Raw genomic sequence first — 17923 nt, 5'->3', positions numbered from 1 at the left:
CCTTTAGATGATCAGTTGAAGAAGCAGGTCATACAAGGTTACAGAACAAGTGCTGGGGAATAGGATGAGAATAGGTTGTGCTTGATGACTATCATGGACATGATGGGCCAAAGGGCTTCTTTCCATACTGTTAAACTCAGACTTCTATGACTTCACGTAACTCAGTTTCATTGAATAACAGTGGTAAAGGCGTCCTTTCTATGTTGCTTTGGCTGATGCTGTTGCATGGAGGAAGAACATTGTCACCTTTTTCACTCAGTACAATCCTGAGGTCAGGATTCTCAGATTCCCACATCCATCCCAGAGCTTCAGTCCATCCTCCAGTTGTTTGTGGCAGAGATTCTCTGGACACTACCAATATGAAGCCCTGGACATGACCTGTGCGGAGAGTTGATGACAAGTCATCTCGTTGCTCTCAATAATCCCAGTAAAACAACCTGGAAAGCATGACATGGTGTTCTAACCTTTGTCTCCTGACAGAGTGTAGCACCACTGTCCCTCTCTCACCTGCACGGCATTCCATAGAAGACAAACAGCTGTGGGTCATAAGGGCACCTATTGCTGGAGGTTCCTCAATAGTTCTAAACTCCATATCCTCTGGAGGTTGATGCTGGTTCTGGCTTGCATCACAATTAGACCCCCTCCCTTATAGAATTAAACACTTACTCTACCTACTCCAGTTGTGGTGGCAGCCATTACATTTTCCATTGTGTACAAGCAATTTGGAGAAGACGGAAGGCCACAGAAGTCACACTTCATGGACAGGGTCAGCATGTCTGTTGAGGTGATTCCTCCAATTCTTCACATTCCCTACTTCCTTGCTTCCCTGTGAAACCCATCAACTTTGCCAACATTGCAACCCAATCCATTTATTTAACTGCTCATCTCCCAATATTACCCTTTGAGTCACTAGCACATGGCATAGTTTGTCAAACATAGTAGAGTGCTGTTCCCCTCCCCCCACCCTCAATCAAAGCCAGGTTGATGGTGACCATTGATGACTGCAGTACTCCTTGCTCTCCCACTCTCTGTCATTTTCTCTCCTTGTGTTGGTTTGTCTCCATTTCACATTCATTAACCCCCTCTGTATCCCAATCCCCACAACTATATCCTTGGCCTCCCCACCAAAGCAATAGCCCCTACCATCATTTCCTCTCATTTTGATTTTTTTCCCACTAGCTCCAAGGTCCTTACTCAGCAGTGACATTTAGAACATAGTCAATTCTGCAATCTTCATCGCATGCTGGAAAGAATCTTGCCATGATAACCCCTGTCTTGACTTTACCTCCAGGACTAACCGTGGGCCCCAGATCCATGATTGACTTTGGGAAACAGCCTTGAATGATGAATGAACAAATCATTGTCTGGTCTGTGTGCAGCTCTCCAATGACTTACCATGGTCTTCAGGCTGATTGAACTGGGCCTGCAGGATTGACCATGGATCACTGCCTGGACTGAAAAGGTACAGACACCCTCAAGCTGGGCACTCCAAGCAGCTAATCGACCATGTCCAAACTTAGACTGACATCAGATGCTGCCCTTGATTTACCATGCCATTCCCCTGACTGAAGTCTGTTCCCCTTCACAAGAGTAAGGGCTACTCCCCTTGGGCTTTCAGACATAGTGACTTGATTGAAGCACATTCAGTGTGTTTACTATGTAAGCTGCTGGCACATGGTATCATCAACATTGACATAACACGGTGCTGTACAACAACAAGTCCAACCCCTTGACTCATCACTGCTGACAACCATAGCAAGCTGCATGGCTTTGTGACTGCACTAAAAGTCAAGACAAAAGTAGTGTGAAGGCTCAAGCTCTGTCTGAGGGAGCATCGCATAAAAAGGCAAGGCCAGATAGGACAGTGAGGATCCAAGTAGGCGCAAAATGCATGAATGCTAAGAAAGCAGGTGAGGGACCCTCATGGTCTAATCCATAAGTTGGGTGTGTGTTCCTGTGTGCAAAGTATCATTCCAATGAAAGGTGCCAGTGGGCTCCAAAGTGCAGCATTGAAGTGGAGAACCATAATGCGAGTTGGACATGGGCCAGGAAGATGCAATGGGGCTGGTACATGTCCAATGTCAACCTCAGTAGATATGGACTGTGGGTGATCATACCGCACACTCTGTAACATTGGTGACTGTTGCCCAAGCTGAATGCCCAGAGGAGAAGGTAACAAGCTGGATCCATCAGGTACTGGCTCCGACTTTCAGCCTGGGAATGGTCATTACCTAGTTTTTCTCTGGCACATGGGAGGATAGAAGAATGCGTACGAATGAGATGAGATTAGTTGCCAATAGCTAATACATGCAAAAGGGCCTCTCGCTGACTAGATTCTCATCTCACTGTTCAAACTCAGTCACAGAATCAGACTTTGTTGCCTTGACATCAAGAATCTCATTTCTGCCATTGTTGCCTTGTTTTCCCAACTGTTCGCCATTGCCCAGGTCATTCAAAAGCTGGGAAGATTACACTTATATTGTTTCTGTTATGAGGGACTTAGCCTTTTGAAAATGAACAATGCATTTGTGCTAAACTTTTTATTTTAGTCTGGTTAAAATAATTGAACGAGTAACAATTTGCCCAATTTTTGTCTTCAGACTATATATTTTATTAACTTAAGAATTTTGTGTCAAACCCAAAGCTGTCTCTGTGACTACATTACATCCCACTCAATAATTCAATTACATTTTGGACACCCAAATGAAAAGGTTTGCCTATTGCTTCTGGGCTGTAGGTGTTCCTTTGGCAGTGCAGCTTTAAGGAGAGTCTGCACAGGCGTAACAGGCATTTGCAGAGCTGGCTTCAGCAGCCTGCAAGATTATGCTTGCTCAGTATTTCATTCATAAGAAGGCAGGACACACATTGCACATCTTGCAACTGAACACAACCTGAAGAAACTTCTTTCAATTTGCTTTTTTCTTCCTGTTGGTTGTGTCCTTACTGAATAATAATTGAAACACATATATTGTGAGTTGCTTGCCTGGTTTTATTCTCCTGATAAAAAGAGGGAGAGCTGATTTGATGACAGAAAAGTGCAGCAGTCACACCGGTAAGTAATAATTCATTTTACTTTGCTATTTCTGTTTCATCACTAGGCAATTGTAGCATTAGCTGTATGACTAAGTATCATTTGAATTCAGTTGATCAAATGAACATGTCTAATGGTACAACTGTATCTACCTGTTTAGTTTTTAATCAGTAAGAATCTGAAACTGAATGTGGGGGCATTTTGATGATTGTATCTCCAGCTTTTTCTGAAATTTTTCGCACCATTTTAAAAAGGCAAGAGCCAGTTTGCACTTCAGTTTGAACTTCAGTCTTTATCAATAGGCAAGATGGTTGTGATTTGCAGTAATGTCTGGTATATGTTGGGAGTTTAATCCACGTTTGCTATTTTAATTTGTATTTCGCATCACACATAATCTCAGACATTACATGCACAGACTGAAGAGCATGCAGCATGAGAAACATATCCTTTTAAATTCCCTTGCCAGGAACTGCCAAATAAACCCTAAAATAAGTTTACAATATCACGCATGGTAATTCTGTGTGAGATATCAAGGGAAGATAATATAGAGGTACAATTGTTTATCACAATAAAATAAGAGAACATAGAATTTTCAGTTTACATATTGTCATGATTTTCATGGAGTTCTTATTGACAGCAGTCTATACACTTCATGGGGAAGGTCCCAGCAACACAATGGTTCCTCTGGAGTCCCCCTGAGCATGGTGGGCATTACCAGAGCATTGACAGTGAGGATATTTCCAGCAGAACAGATGGCTAGCAGAGAAGAACAAGCTCTCTGATAGAGGGCTGCTCTGCCTGAAAATAGCTCTATGGCCAAGCCCACACTCAAATAATATCAGAGACCAGATTAAAACAAGCAATGTTAAAACCTAGGAGTCTACAAATTTCAGCAAAGCACGTTGCCAAAACCTTTGAAGAACTTTTCTGCCTTCCGTGTCTCGGACAATACCAGCTCCAATCTGAATGAAAGAAGGTCAAATGAAGTATTCAACATTGTTATTTGGCCTTTTGAAGTGGCAGTTGTTATAAGTGAGAAAGTTACACAAGTCCTATTGGACATACATCAGTCCTTTGAACTAAATTATTATTACTGGGCTCTGTCAGTCTGGGCAGTTAATTGAGTGTTAAATGAGATGGCAAAGACACCCTACAAAGCATTTCTTAATCTTCCTTTTTGGAAAGAGCTAGCTTTGAGAAATAGCCAAATCAGTCATGCTGATATATTGACAAATTAGGAAGTCCTACTTCAGTCTCACCTTATTACCTTTCAGTCTGATACTGAGATGATATCAATGCCAAAACACGAAATTTATGACTCAAATGATGCCAATAATCTTTCAAGTGTTGTTTGAATTAAATATCAATCGGACGAGCATTTCAGGTTGGGAAAATTACACACAACAATCAGCAATACTGGAAGTAAATATTAAAATGATCTTAGCTCTGATCATTTTCCTTCCAGGGACTGAAATTGACAGAAATCAAAACTGTGCACACAATTTGCAGAAATATGCCTTTCCTCAGTTACTTATCTTAGGTGTGTTATCACCATCATTTGTAGCAGAAGGATGCTGCTAATTTAAAGTTTGAAGCGTGTATGCTTCGCTGATATCCGGGAGAATATCAAATGTTTCAGCTTGTAGATGTGCAACTGTTCTTGGAGTCCTAAGAATCAATTGAAATGCAGCAAGCCCGAATCTAAATCAAGTTCTTCTTAAAGAACGTGGTACCTCAGGGAGATATGAGAACCCTGAAAAAGATCAGCTGGCTTCATATTACAATAAATCCTTTTTGCTGGGAATTTGTCATTGGCAAGAAATAAGGAAACGTTTTACCATCTAAAACTTGCACTTCTTACAGTCATTTTGAATCTGAAATGTCTTTCAGAGAATGCATTGACTGCAAAATATAGAAATAGAACCAAATTATTTCCAAATTGATCACAATGAATTATGTTTGCCTGAAAGAAATCATGGCCTCAGGTCACTGGTAGTGCAGACCTTGCTTGTAACCAGATCTGTAGCATTGACTTTCAATCTTATGATGAACCATTTGAGTGGCTGAAATGTTTGTGAGTGCTGCTATAATTTCCATTCCTTCCTTTGGCTGAATTTTCCTCTTCCATTTCTTTTCCTTTCTACTTTGCTACTTTCACAGCATCCTTCTTCAGCTGGAAGCTGCAGTAGATGTTTTGGGCCATGGACATCTCCATCAGTTAAAGGTATGTCTCAACAAACTTGATGGAGATTTTTGAAGAAGTAACAAAGAGGATTGGTGAGGGCAGAGCGGTAGATATGATCTATATGGACTTCAATAAAGCGTTTGACAAGGTTCCTCATGGGAAACTGGTTAGCAAGGTTAGAGCTCATGGAATACAATGAGAACTAGCCATTTGGATACAGAACCAGCTCGAAGGTAGAAGACAGAGGGTGGTGGTGGAGAGTTGCTTTTCAGATTGGGGGCCTGTGACCAGTGGAGTGCCACAAGGATCGGTGCTGGGCCTCTACTTTTCATCATTTATATAAATGATTTGGATGTCAACATAGGAGGCATAGTTAGTAAATTTGCAGATGACACCAAAATTGGAGGTGGACAGCGAAGAAGATTACCTTGGATTACAATGGGATCTTGATCAGATGGGCCAATGGGCGGAGGATTGGCAGGTGGAATTTAATTTAGATAAATGAGAGGTGCTGCATTTTGGGAAAGCAAATGGTAAGGTCCTAGGGAGTGTTGCTGAACAAAGAGACCTTGGAGTACAATTCATAGTTCCTTGAAAGTGGAGTTACAGGAAGATAGGATCGTGACGGAGGCGTTTGGTATGCTTTCCTTTATTGGTCAGAGTATTGAGTATAGGAGTTGGGAGGTCATGTTACGGTTGTACAGGACATTGGTTAGGCCTCTGTTGGAATATTGTGTGCAATTCTGTTCTCCTCCCTATCAAAAGGATGTTGTGAAACTTGAAAGGGTTCAGAAAAGATTTACAATGATATTGTCAGAGTTGGAGGATTTAAGCTATAGGGGGAGGTTGAATAGGCTGAGGCTGTTTTCCCTGGAGCGTCGGAGGCTAAGGGGTGACTTCATAGACATTTATAAAATCATGAGGGACATGGATAGGATAAATATACAAGGTCTTTTCCCTGGGGTGTGTGAGTCCAGAACTAGAGGCCATAGATTTAGGGTGAGAAAGAAACGTTATAAAAGGGACCTAAGGGGCAATTTTTTCACACGGAGGATGGTGCGTTCATGGAATGAGCTGCCAGAGGAAGTGGTGGACTTGATACAATCATAACATTTAAAAGGCATCTGGATGGGTATATGAATAAGAAGGGTTTGGAGGGATATGGACCAAGTGCTGGCAAATGGGACTAAATTAGATTAGGATATCTAGTCAGCATAGATGAGTTGGAACGAAGGGTCTGTTTCCGTGCTATGCATCTCTATATCTCTATGACTCTATAATGTACATGGGAATATTAATAAATTGTTGGCATTTCAAAGCACGACTGACAACAGGGGATAACCAATAGCCAGAGCTAAAATGATACAAATTATTTAATAACAATGAGTGTACAAACAATAATGAGAAACTGTTTCAATAAGGAGTGATGGTGCAAGTATATAACACATTGCAATAGGAGCAGATAGAGATTAAATTTAGAGAAATATGGATGGAACTGAATGTCAAGTTGCAACTTAGTGCCTGGTCATTATACAAACAGATATAACACAGCAACAGGTCATTCAGCCTGTCTGCTCAATCCCAGTGCTTATGCTTTATAGAGTCATTATCTTATTCACCTCTTCTCACTCTGTTAGCATTCTATTTCTGTCTCCCTCAATGTGACTATCCAGTTTCCCTGTAACAGAACACCAGTACACAGTCAGCAATTGGACAGCAAGACAGTTGACAGATAAGGAGGTTTGTGAAGGATTGTTTTGTGGGTGAATTTCAACATCCTGGCAGTTGAATGTGCAGGTCTGGGGCAATTAAAAGAGTAGGTTGAGACTACAACCATATTCATTGAGGAACTGGTTTCCCCCACACACAAGGTGAACCAGTCTATTGAATCTAAGTGTTGAATCTTTTCTTTAGTAATTCACCAAAGCTGGTTCGTAGTCTGGAGACCAGTAAACACTTACAGTTCAATGATTATTGCACAGCTAAATCTGATATTGTTCTCAAAGTTAATACCAAAACTTTAACTTGGTGTGGACATTGGAATAACCGATTTTGGAATGGAGTTAGAAAAAATAAATTGGGAAAGCATTCTTACAAATAAGAAAATGGGATGTAGTTAACCTATTAAATTAGATGAAACAACAGGGTATTAAACTCCATTTTATGGAAAGCAAAAATGACCAAGTCGAGACCACAATGGAGCTTAGATAAAAAAGTGAAAGCTAACAGTTACAAACTGGTCTCTACTGCTCAACTAGTTGATGATTAAAATACAACCAATGTATTGGAGGTACCTGACAGAGGAGTAACATAAGGGAAAGTGGAACTAAATCTATTGACGCAGTAGCTAACTGTCTCGAGTTGATGCTACAAAGAAGAGTGATGGTGATGCATATAATCAGTAATTAACATTATAATGGAACAAACGATTTTACGATGCCAGCATTAAAATGAGGAGTGCGGCAGAAAACCTATCATGTGACATTGACATAGAATGTGTACTTGCAGCCAAGCTATTTGTGAATAGGAAGCCAGCCTCTGTACTTTCCTCTGAATCTACACTCCTCATAGAATAATAGTTACACGCACAGTTCAATACTCAAGATGGAGCAACCTTCAAGTTTCAACAGAATTTTGGAGAACAAAGTGGGATTTTAATTTTAAAAAGGGACTCTTGCTTTTACATAGCACTGGTAGCAAATCACAAAACTCTGCACTGGACTCAGGCCCTGTGTGTGTGCACAACTCTCACTGATTCTATCCTCTGGGCTGAGGCCACAAATGGAGACTTCTTTCTAAACCATTGTTTTCTCCAGGAGTAGTGCCTAGGTCTCCCAAGAGAAATACGTCCTTTTTTTCGACAATCCATGTCTTTGGAGAGACAGATTTTGGTTAATATACCTGTTACTTTTGAAATGAAGTCACTGTTGTGATATAGACAGCTGATTCTGCACGCAGCAAATGCCCACAACTAGCAGTGAGGTAATAAGCAGAATCAAATTCCTGGGGCTGGCTGGAAGGGCTGATTATGGAATTCTGCAGGACCTTTTGGGACATCTTGCGGATCGTGTGGATCTTAGAACAATGTTCAATGACTGATGGGATGTCCTTCTCTATGTGAAAACCCATTGCAGCTAAAGAGAGGTGATCACTGCCTTCTTAAAAACCTGTATCTTGTCTCCTTCCTCAGTGTGTATGGCTTGGCCAATCCTGTATTGTTTGGGGTTGCAGCATTCATGACGACCTCCATCTGGTGCAGAACCTGATCAACCTTTCTCAGAGGACTGGGCTCTGAGCTTCCTGCCTGTCCCTTGATCAGGAGAAAGCATTCTGCAGACTGGATTATGGATATTGATTTGAGATTGTGTGAACTTTCAGATTTCGGACAGTTTAGGCCTGGGCCTGACTTTTATATGGCGATATCAAAGGGTGTGACTGAGGTTAACAGGTCCCTGACGGTGGCCTGTTGCTTCAGGATTGGAGGGGGTCAAGGATGCCCCATGACAAAACACAGCACTGGGTCATTGCCGAGGTAATGACTCTCACCCTTACAGAGAGGGCCCAGGCACTGATTTGCCTTTGCACTGAAGCAGCCACTTTCCATCTCCACACCCCACAGCGATACTACATTGGCCCAAACCCTGAAACCTCCAAAAAGAGTGGTAGGTGCCTGGAACATATTGCCAGCAGAGATAGTAGAGTCAGGCACGGTTGATGCATTTAACTTGCGTCTGGACAGATGCATGAGTAGGTGGGGAGCAGAGGGATACAGATGCTTAGGGATTGAACAACAGGTTTAGACAGTGGATTTGGATCGACTCAAGCTTGGAGGGCCAAAGGACCTGTTCCTGGGCTATAAATTTTCTTTGTTCTTTGTTCTCCCTCAAGGACCCAGGGGCCCACAAATTGAGTCATCTTGAGGAAATTCCCTCCATTTCTTTCCAGTCAAGCACAGAAAGGTTTCCTGTTGGACCTGCTCCTGCGTACCCTTTATTTTCATCTACCATCCAGTCATACCCTGGTTTTCCATCATCCTGGCTGGCAGAAACAATGGAGGGATCTGGAGCTAAGAACTCCTTCCATTTTCTATCAGGTAACAGGGATGGACAGTGTTTCATGCAGCGGTCTCATGAAATCACAGGTCAAGTAGGTTCAGGGACTTCCAGGCTGCCTGTAATGTTTGCGGCCTTGAGGGTTTGACAGCCATGATTGTGTGGACTGTTACAGGATTCAGACCTCTTGTTTTGCTTTTTAAAGGGCCTTCTACTACATTTTTGCTTGCATGCTCCTGATCTTTGGATCCCTGGTGCACAGGGGGAGGCAGGTACATTGTAAGACCTCCTCATGGGTCTGCCCTTGGGCTTTGGCCAGTGCGTGCCATTGTCCAGTTGCCTCCCTCGACAAAAGTTATTGGCTCGGCACAGAGAACACAAGAATTTGTCTATGTCAACTAACCACTACCTTTATTAGTTTAGTTAAAGCAGACGTACAGTTCACACCATTTGGTTAGAGAAAGGTTAATGGCAAGCATGCAGTTCATCACTACCCACTAAATTTGACGTTCCCAGAACAATCAGCAAAATAAAAGCTAATACTGAAGAACAGAAGCTCACACTAGCTGGATGTCTCTTCCAAGTCTTCGGGGGCCTTCTCCACACCCAAGCGTGGGGTTGAAATTCATGAAGGTTGCAATCCAGAGTTTTTGCTGATGGCACACTGAAATCCTTCATTTTTTCCTTGCCTTCCTGAATTGTGGTGTCTTGTTCTTGTTAGTTCCTCAGCTCACCAGAGCACGGTGTCCTTCCACTGTAGGCTTATTCCAAGAACAACTTTAGGATTATCTTATCACTCTTCCACCAAATAAGGATATCCCCCTATGTCATCCCTTAGAGCTGAACCAGCCCAAGCCATCTGCTATGGTTCGGGTAACATCAGTGCACAGCTACGGTTTCACTTGTCTGCAGCCTCTGGCCAACAGTCCAACAACAGGCCCAGACAGCAGGCTCTGACTGACTGCCTCTACTCCAGGCTTACATCTGTGCCCAATGTGCTTGGAGAGGAACCACACAGTGTCTGCTGGTTCACTTCATGCCTTGCGCAAACTGATAGGCACCAAGGCTGTTGGGTTGCATCATCACCTCCCCAAAATGATATCCTGGTATAAATATCATATAGGCTCTCTTTTAAAATTTTGACTTTGGTCATAGTGCCCCTTGAAGGATTGTTAACTTCATTGTTGGCTTAATTTGGTTCACCGGTTAGTATTTAAAATAGTAGCGGAGAGGATTGGTGGCAGCACTGTCCCCTCCAGCACCAAGTTGCCAGTGGTTGCTGACCCAGACGTCCACATGATACCAACCTCCTGCCCTGAAATTCCAAATAGAACTCAAAGAGTCTACTCTGGCCCTTGGACTTTCCAACATTGCTGTGATGCCAATTAGAATAAAGCCAAATAATTGTCTAATCTACTGTTGGTGGCACTACATGTCAGGCAGCCATATTAATTCACAACGGTTCGCTTGGTTCAGAAGAGTGAAAGCAGCATTGTTGGGACACTGATATAAATTATTTTATCCCTACTAAAGATTCAAATTGCAGAGTGTTTAGCAGCAAGATTATATGCACATATCCATTTGGGCTTTCCATTACAATCTAAGGGCAATTAACCTTTCATTTAGAAAAAAAAATCTACTGTTGATATCTCCACAGCACAACTGGATATATTGTTTTGGTGTGCTGCAGTTCACTCAGCGAGTCCAGGTTGCCATGGAAGTATGCAGATTTCATGTATTTTGTAGTTTCGATATATGAATATTAAAGGAATGTTGAATATTGAAGAGCTTCCAACCTTCTTTCCATGGCTTGGCTGACTAGGAATCTTTCTCAATCTTACCACCTGCATTGGTAGCATGGGGGGATAATAGGATGGCAGACATTATACAGTTCATTCAAACCGTTCTCAGGACGTTGCTTGTTGTTCACTGTTCATGTAAGATTTTAAACTTGCTGCCCATGTGTAATATGTATTCCTCATGAGCCACAAGTGACAGAAACAGACAGTCTTCATTCTAATTGTGACTAACGTAAGAGCAACAAAAGAATGTTGTTTCTGGAGAAATCCCACCTAAGGAGGAGTAGCATCTAAATTGTTTGGACTTCCCTAATGTACAGCAGAACCCAGCAGTTCACATCAAAACAAAACATAAGCAGGGACAGTTTCAGGAGGGCCACAGATGAGAAAATGGGGACTTTTGTCCTCGGGCTCTGCCTGTCAGAACCAGAGACAGGACTCACTGGAACCATATAACTCATATCTTGTCATGAGATCTCATGTTAATTTATCCAAGTTTCCTGGAAATTTCAAAAAGCTTATTGGAGAGTAAACTGCAAAGAGGATGTGAAAGATTGCAAAGGATGCTAAGTGATTGGGCAAGAAGGTGACCAATGAGACATAATGTGGGGAAATGGTTAAATTATCGATTTCAGTAGGAAGAATGGAACTTTATTTTCAGCATATTAAGAGGGCAGGGTTTATTACTTTTTTTGTAACAAGGATTGCAATAGAATCACATATAGCCTGATTTACTACAAATGTTTCTCTGTTCATTTAACAATAGCAAATTGAACTATTTTGTTGAATTGCATTTGGTCTTGTCTCATCAAAATCTGCTTTCCAATAGATTGTAAATGCACACTTGGATACATGTGTAAAATTACATTATCCGCTCCACTGCAGAAAAACATGACCCTAGGCTCTGGAATTCTGCCTCTAAAATAGTCTATCTTTCTTTCCTCCCTTAAAGCATTCCTTAAAACATACCTTTTTGACCATCTATAGTAACATTGTTTTATATGATTCAATGTTAAAAGTTGCTTTATAATACATTTGTGAATGATCTGAGATGTTTTATTAGAAATTATTGTTGACAGTGTTTTGAAAACATTATGATCAGAGGGGTTGTTTATGAGGTAAGGCCCTGACTTAACAAATATGGTTCTGGATCAGTGGTGCTGGAAGAGCACAGCAGTTCAGGCAGCATCCAACGATTTCGCTGCTCGTTGGATGCTGCCTGAACTGCTGTGCTCTTCCAGCACCACTGATCCAGAATCTGGTTTCCAGCATCTGCAGTCATTGTTTTTACCTTAACAAATATGGTGCTGGTATATGAATGTAAAGTGTGTCTGAACTCACTCCCTCTCCTATTTCAATAGAAACATTAACCCTTTTAAAATAAATGGGTTATTTATTCTGCTCAGAGAGTCAATACTATGTTAAGCATTCATCTGCTGTAAATCATGGTGCATTATCACAGTTAAAGACCATAAGACATAGGAGTGGAGTTAGGCATTCAGGCCCTTCAAGCCTCCATTTGATGAGATCGTGGATGAACTGAGACCGCTCAATTCCACTTTCCTTCTTTTTCCCCATAACTCTTGATTTCCTTATTGATTAAAAATCTGTCTGTCTCAGCCTTGAATATGAATAACTTCTTCGTCTTAGCATCTCTCTGTGCTAAAGAATTCGACAGATTCATAACTCAGAAGAAATTCCTTCTCATTTCTGTCTGTGTGTGATCCACAGTTCTGAGATTATGCCCCTTGGTCCTGGGTCCCTCTACAAGGGGAAATAACCAAGGATGGTCACATAATTTAAAACAGATTTTGATCAATTTCTAGATCTAGCCATTTTCACTCATGTATCTTCTGTATATCTCTCTCATGTTTAGGGTCTTTGACATTCCCTGTGAGCAAGACCCTTTCAAACCCTCTTTTTAACCAATCCATATCTTGTCATGCGATCTCACGTTAATCCATCCAAGCTTTCTGGAAATTGAAAAAAACTCATAGGAGAGTAAACTGCAAAGAGGATGTAAAAGGCTGCAAAGGATGCTCAGTGATTGGGCAAGAAGATTGGGCAATGAGACGTAAAATGGGGAAATGGTTAAATTATCCATTTCGGCAGGAAAAATGGATTTTTTTTGTTACAAAAAGTGTGAGAATGGCATTAAATATTGCTGTTTGAAGGATTTGGGGTGTCTTTGTACACAACTCACAGAACATTAAGGTGCAAGTACAGGAAGCAATTAGGAAGCTGCATTATGTGTTGGTCTTTATTTCAGGGAGATTTCAGGAAGCACTGATGCAACTAAAATATAGGTCTTTGGTGAGACCAGACCTTAGAACACAGTGTACAGTTTATATAAGGAAGGATACACTTGCCTAAGAGGAGATGAAAGTAAAATTCACAAGATTTATACAAAAGTAAAATAGTACTGTACTATAAATCTGAAATAAAACGGAAACATTTTTTAATCTGTGGAGAAGATTTCTGATGAAAGGTCGAGTGTTCACTGGACTGATTCCTGGAATAAGAGAATATTTTTTCTCCTATTCATTCATAGAATGAGGGTATTGCTGCTGGGCCAGCTTATTGCCCACCCCAGAGGGCAGTTAAGAGTCAACCACATTACTGTGGGTCTGGAGTTATAGGTAGACCAGACCAAGTAAGGAAGGCAATTACCATTCCTTAAAAGGACATTAGTGAGCCAGATAGGTTTTTCCCAAGGATCAATGGATTCATAGTCATCGTTAGACTTTGAATTCCAGATTTTTATTAAATTCACATTCCACCATGGTGGGATGCGAACCTGGGTCCCCAATACATTACCTGGGTCTCTGGATTAATAGTCCAGTGATAATCTCACTCAGCTGTTGCCTCCCCATAATTGTTTTATGATTAAAGATTGAGGAAAATCATTTGCTTCCTCTGGTTTTCAAGTTCTCTCTCATTGAAACAAGGTTTTGCAAAGGTTTTCAAGGTAGATGCTCAGAGGTATTTTCCTCCAAGTAGAGAGTCTAGAACAACTCTGACATTCTCATGATAAGGGATCGACTATGTCTGACTGAGATGAGAAGTTTTCTTCCTCTCTCAGGGATCATGGATTTTTGCAATTCTCTACCCCACCCGTGGAGACTTATGAATGTTGAGTTGATGAGCATATGCAAGGCTGACACTGATAGAATTTCAGGCAAGAGGACAGTCAAGGCCTAAGGAAGGGCTGATCGTCCTGTAAGGAGGACTTGATGTAAAAGTCCATTTATGGTGAGGAGCCTTGGGGGTGGTCTCCAGAAATTGGGAAAAGGGTGACCAGAGACAGGGCAAGAATGAAGAAGAGTCCTAGGGAAGGAGAAGGAGGGAATCATGATTGGCAGAAGGATGGGAAAAGGCTGTTTTGAAGGGCTAGGGGAGCTCTACTACATTCAAAGAGCTGTAACATCCACTTGCCTTATGCATCTACCTGCCCCTGCCTCTCTTTCACAATGGCATTTCCCAATGCTTCATAAGATAATGATTCTTAAAGGGCCATTGTTAAAATTGCATTAAGCACCACTCAGTTTGACGATGTCACCAGTCTTTCGGTGCAGGATCAGGCAATTTTACACAAGATCCTGGTGCAATCAGAATTGCTGTCATTTGTTCCTGATAATCTTAAGTCATTATGCCTAACTAGTTGAGCAGGAGCTTCCTGTATTTGGAGTGGAGTGTGCAATGGTAGAGAAGTTGGGAAAATACTGCAAGAATGAAAAACATCAGAATCGTCACACTGGGAAGAAGCAGTGTCTTTATGGAAGAACTTGGGAGAGCCAGGATCTTTGAGAGCAGGGGAAGAAACTTTACAATCACTGAAAAATAGGCTGGGAAGGAAAGGGAAAGGGAATACTTGATCTTCAAAGTAAGCATTGCTGTTTTTGTGAGTGGTTTCCGCAAAGCAAGGCTATCGTGGACAGAGTAGTGGCCAGAAAATTATACCATACTGAGGCTGCAATATTGGAAAGGGACGCCATTTATTTAAGGGGATAAAAAGGCAAATTTATAAAGATTTGAAGAAAGAATCTAATGGAAGAGGGAATTCTGAAGAATTTTCAGGTGTTTAGAAGATTGGAACACATAATGTAAATCACAATTTTGACAGGAAGAATTATAAAAGCTGCAGCTACAGAGATTTATATATTTTTTAAAGTTTGTGCAGTGGAATGTGTATTGTGTTTTACACCCTGAAGGACTGAGAAGTGTCAACTTTGTCTGTAAGAAAGTGAGAAACCTTTATCTCAGCAGCAGAAGGTGGAATCGCCCTCTAAAATGTGGCAAGCTATGATTTTAATTGTTTTAAAAAAAAGTCATGTTAATCCCAGGAAACAGTAGAGATACAATACTGCTGTTTAATATAATTTTAAGCTTGAAAGAAGTAGCACAATTCAGTTTTGCTTATTAACTGAATTTAATATTTTCTCGGAATAATTTCATACTCAATTGACATATTAAAGAACTGAAAGCTTGCAAACCATAAGGATAATACAGGATTTATATATTTGCAGATTTTAAGACAGCAAAATTTAAACTGTATTGAGTTAAGCTTTAAGATGCAATATCTTGAGAACAACTATAATGGAATAAGAATAATTAGACATGTTAAGAAGGAATGGAAAGAGAAATAATCCATAAATAATTCAGTGTCAAAGATGGGTCAAACAGAGCACATGACTAGAAATATTGAGCACAGTTCACGAAATATTGAAATACTTCAAAATTAAGCATTAAATCTTAAGCTGATTGAAACATTAAACTATTCTTTTCAATTGATCCGATATCAGATGATATAAATCAACCAAATATTGAAGAAGATACGGATATTTTTGAAGATCTAATGGCTTTTTCTAATTATTCAATCTCTGAATGAATGTAATTCTTGAAAAGCAAACTTAACCAAGAATTTCAGCATCCAGACAATCTGTGGATCATTTCTTTAATGGTCTCCGCAGATCAGTGGAAAACTGTGACTCTAGAGCTTTGAAGTCAGAATTCATAAGAGCCATCGTTGAACTACCGATGAAGGCTTATTACATTCCTAACAGTTCAAGGAAGACTTAATTCCATATTTAAATTATGCTGGAAGTAGAAAGTAGAAAGTCCCAGAGGCTGATCCTGAGAGTTTGAGAACAACCCAACTTCAGCTGAGCAACAGAACCTATTCACTTTGTCGGAAATGGACACTAAAGGGCCATGTGACAAGCCAATACAGAGAGCAACCTGAACAGGGATCCCAGTGTCAGAGTCTGCAATGTGAGACAAAGTCTTACAGACACAGGCAATACCCAGCCTCAATACAAGAAAGCCATATCTGTACAATTATAAGCCATTTCCAGAAATGTGCAGAAGTTTCAGTGCAGCAAAAAGCCAAATTCATATTCGTACAGAAAGGTCCATGCGATTGGACCATCTCTATTACAAAGGGACTGTATTTTATGATAAACAGTATTCCAAATGATTTGATTTTTTACAGAATTTATTTAGGTCATTGGACATCTGATTAAAATAGTTTGATATGGTGTCACTGTCCTGTCAGACCAAATACAGTTGTTAAAGAAACAGAAGTTAAAGCTGACAAATGAGACTTTATGCACCAGTGGAATAACCCTCAAGATCATAGGTATGCTGCAAGTACCATTTCAACAAGAAAAGCACAGAAGAGAAGAAAATTTTACTGAATTCATAATCAACACCTCTGACCTCTGAGCCTGCTGGCATACCTTACTCACAACATTCTTAAGGTAACAGGAGGAGTACGATTAATTCCCCGAGAATAACTGGTCAAGATACAGTCTGGTATCAATCAGATCAAGGGTCAAAGAACAACCATTAGAAGATTGAATTGAACTTCCTGGACTTATGGTGGAACCCAAACAGAAGAAAGAACCTATTACTCTAGTATCATGACTGAGTCTGTGGAAATCTGTAGCTCACCAGGAAGACATACAAAAAGAGCAAATAAGATGACCAATGTACTCAACAAACTGAAGTAGATGGATTGTATGCTCTAACTTGATGTATCAGATTAAAACTGGAGATAGGCTTGAACAATCTTGAGATGAGTCGCACAGAAGCCAGACCTGCTTATATTAATTCAGGTCACGGTCAAAAAAAAGAAATTGCTTAGTCCAAATGTTCACAATGCAGCAGAAACAACAAGAGAGAATTCCTGCTCAAATCAAAAATTTTCAGGTCCACAAATCCAGTGATCCAAGGAAGAAAACATATGTTTCAACACAGTAGCATTCGTGATGGCAGACATTGATTAAATTAATGATTCCTCAAATGATGATACGTGGAGATTGCCTGAATCAATAGAGAGGAGTTCCCTCTGAGGAGGAAATTCAGGAAATTAAAGGTCCTCCAGATCAACAACCAGGTTTGGTAGGAACAAGTACCTTCTGTGAAATCTATCCAAAAGATAAAAGGGCCTCTAGCTGAGAAACGATTTAAAGAAAATCAGAACTATGGCCAACAGTACTCTAACCAAAGATCTACCAATCCTCCAAGTCTGAGGGGAATTTGTAATTCAGAGGTATGGTGGGCTTGGGGAAATGGCAATCATAAAAGTATTTATATAGATGGATATATAAATCCTATTGTATGGCAAACGTTCATAGAGATGTACACTTCCACCCCTCAGAGCCCAATGCAATTATCAAGACCTGGAAAACTCGACTGGTAAATGGCGAATTCAGATAACACCCTCAATTATAGTATTTTCATTTTTTAGTAGCTCTCAAACTACATGATTTTTCAATTCTCCAAACTCCCACAACACCATCACATCTTTGCATAAAACCAAGCCAGAATTTCAGGTCAAAAACCTTCCATAAGA

General features: G+C 40.7%; 1 protein-coding gene across 1 annotated transcript in view; it reads left to right on the top strand.

Moving 5' to 3' along the window:
* Positions 1–2991: 2991 nt before the first annotated feature.
* The window catches only part of LOC132820719 (galactosylgalactosylxylosylprotein 3-beta-glucuronosyltransferase 1-like), a 116137-nt gene continuing 101205 nt past the window's right edge, over positions 2992–17923 (top strand). The window contains exons 1-2 of the mRNA XM_060832984.1: positions 2992–3052; positions 5192–5255. The gene's annotated coding sequence lies outside the window, so the exon portion shown is untranslated. The remainder of the gene's footprint in view (positions 3053–5191; positions 5256–17923) is intronic.

Source organism: Hemiscyllium ocellatum, chromosome 12, assembly GCF_020745735.1.
Source record: "Hemiscyllium ocellatum isolate sHemOce1 chromosome 12, sHemOce1.pat.X.cur, whole genome shotgun sequence".
NCBI lineage: Eukaryota > Metazoa > Chordata > Chondrichthyes > Orectolobiformes > Hemiscylliidae > Hemiscyllium > Hemiscyllium ocellatum.
Note: the sequence above shows the minus strand (reverse complement) of the source record. Positions and strands in the feature narration are given on the sequence as shown.